Source organism: Cannabis sativa, chromosome 5, assembly GCF_029168945.1.
Source record: "Cannabis sativa cultivar Pink pepper isolate KNU-18-1 chromosome 5, ASM2916894v1, whole genome shotgun sequence".
Lineage (NCBI taxonomy): Eukaryota > Viridiplantae > Streptophyta > Magnoliopsida > Rosales > Cannabaceae > Cannabis > Cannabis sativa.
The window spans coordinates 36,623,156-36,626,055 of record NC_083605.1 but is presented as its reverse complement, the minus strand read 5'-3'; positions in this window follow the sequence as shown (position 1 = coordinate 36,626,055).

The window sequence follows — 2,900 nt, the reverse complement described above, 5'->3', positions numbered from 1 at the left end:
GGTGTTCATGGTGAAATTTTGGTTAGGAAGAAGTGTATCTGTGGGGAATTTGAAGCTTTCCCTCTTCTGTTGACTGGTTGGTCTCGATTGGCCATCCAAACTATGGTGGGAACAGAGGACTTGGTATCACTATTAAATTAAAGCAGATTAAATGATTAATTTTACTTAGAATTGTTTTTTTTTTCCAATTGGTTAAGGCAATCTTTTAAAAATCTCCATTAATATTTAGACATTCATTTTATTATTTGTGGTTTACCACTTCAATAAAAGAATCATGTTGATATCAAACCATCATAGACAGATGAAGCAATATTCGTCGTTCACCACTTCAATAAAAAATTTAGATTATAAGTGCTGTTATATGTATTGTCATTTTTTATTAATTCTCAGAATTTATTCTTTTATATTCAATTAAGTTAGGTAAAATTTAATTTTTTACTACGGAATGACATCATTCATGATGATATTAATATTAATATATAATTTAACAGCTTATATAATTATTTTTATATAATTTAATATTATTATTTAGGTGTTGATTTGGAATTATAGACCTTGGTTTCATGATCTTCAATCAATCAAGTACTTCTCTATCTTTTCTTAAAAATAATATTATTAAAATAATTTGGATATTTATTTATTTCAAAACTATATATTAAATAAATATTTGGCTCGTTTGGTACACCGTATTGTATTGTATAGTATTATATTAAATTATATTTCCTGTAATATTTTTATGTAAATTTATGTAGTATTGACTTGTATGAGTACATAAATATATAATATTTTAGTATAAAATAAAATTTAACATAGTATTATATGAAAATATGATATATAATCTAATTTAATATAATACAATATAATACATTACGACTTAATACAACGTACCAAAACATCACATTGTGATATCTACTTATTGCGATTAAATGCACGATGCATTTTAAAATAGGCTTATATCAAAACTAAGGAGTTTTCTTTTGACTTACTAGGTGAGGTTGGCACGTGCATTAGTGCTATAGCTCTCTTTATTTCATTTTATTTAAAATTTTATTTGTTTAATTTTTATTTTCTAAATAATTGTAACAAAAATTTATATAATTTAATTTTACGAACATAATAAACAATAGTTTTTCCTTGATTACTTTATTGTATACCGTGTTTTCTCTAATTTTTAAAAATGTACACAATATTTTTTTTATATTTTTAACAGTTTGCAGATATCATGAAAAAAATACTGTCATGTACAGCTGCTCAAATAATACACTTTACTGCACAAATATAATTTTAAATAAATCAAATAAATGTACTTGATTATCATAAGTAGATTTTATTTGTTAAATTAATTATTTACACTATATCTTACCATCTTACATGAAAAATAATAATTTTGTCGATACTATCATATACAAATTATCCACAGAGAAATTAATAATTCAATTATATACAGATCAAGATAGAATGAAAAGTGCAAAATACAAATATTACACTGTTGTCTTGTAAAAGAAAATTAAAACTCAACCATTAAGAGTATCCTTATTTTTCTTTTTTACAACTTTTAGACATGTGTTATCTTTACCTATCAACAATTTAGAGATTAAATTTTAATATCTTTTTTATTTAACTCAAATTTAAATTGTGTATGCTTTATTTTTCGAACATTGATTTTTTGTTTATTTTTGGATTAAGAACAAATTGCAGTTAGATTATCAAGATTTCTTAAACATTCATATATTGTATTCAGTATTTACTTTTAATTATTAACAATATTATTTACATTAATTGAATACACATATTAATAATCTCAAACAATAATGAATAATATTTTTTCTTTAATTATTTATTGTATTATTTTTTCTACTAATAGTTACATATATATATCAAGAAAATAAGATTTGAGTTGGGTTGAGTACTTAGTGATACCTAAATAAAAAAATTCAAAAATTAAAGTACTGAAGGGAATGAGTCATTTATTTAGTTGTGTTTCCAATATAAGCAAAGTCCTAAATTTTAATGTGTTTATTTAATCATTTTAAAACACATTTTAAGTTGCTAATTAATATACTAAATAAGATGTAAAATAAGTTTCAATAGTAATTACACTAAAGTGTTATACTACACTGTCAATCTTGATCGTTCCATGTATTCATACTACCACATATAGCCTAGGTGATTCATGATCAAACCAATCCTCATCATCATGCTCATCCTCCTTCGGGTCAACGTGATTCAACACTTGATCATCATTATCAACACTTGTCGATGAAGATGGTGGGTGATGTACTTCAGGATCAGCCTGAGCGGGGAGAGAGGCGGTAACAGGCGTTAAACGATTAAGTACTTTTTCCCATGCCTGAGCGATACGTAGATCAAGCAAAACGTTGTTAGGGATCATTATCCTGTTGTCCAGAGTCAAGGTGATAGAGACATGACGACGGTGACGAGGGCGGTGTACGTGAAGGAGAGTACTGACGAGGGTGAGGGGCAACGAGACCATGTTGACCATTCTGTGGAAGCTTACCGCCATCTTTAACTGGGACATGTTAGGAAGGTTGGGGTTGCTCCAGTACATGTTAACCAAGGGGAAGGGGATCAGTTCGCCTGAAAACATGGAGGTAATGAGTGTGTTGATGGATGGTGAGGTCTCTTGGAATAGGTGATCAATTTGGTATTGGAATTGGTGAGTGGAGTTGTATGAGATGAAGGTGTCGCTATGATCGGTATCTGAATAGTACATTTGGATCACTTTCAACTCCACCCTCATTAATGGTGATGATGGTGGATCATTTTCTTCAAAACCACTATTAAATCTTGGGTAAATAAAAACTTGGGAGAATGGTTGATTATCCATATTTACTATGAGTACGTGTGTGTTATCTCTTAATATAAATTTCTTAATTAGA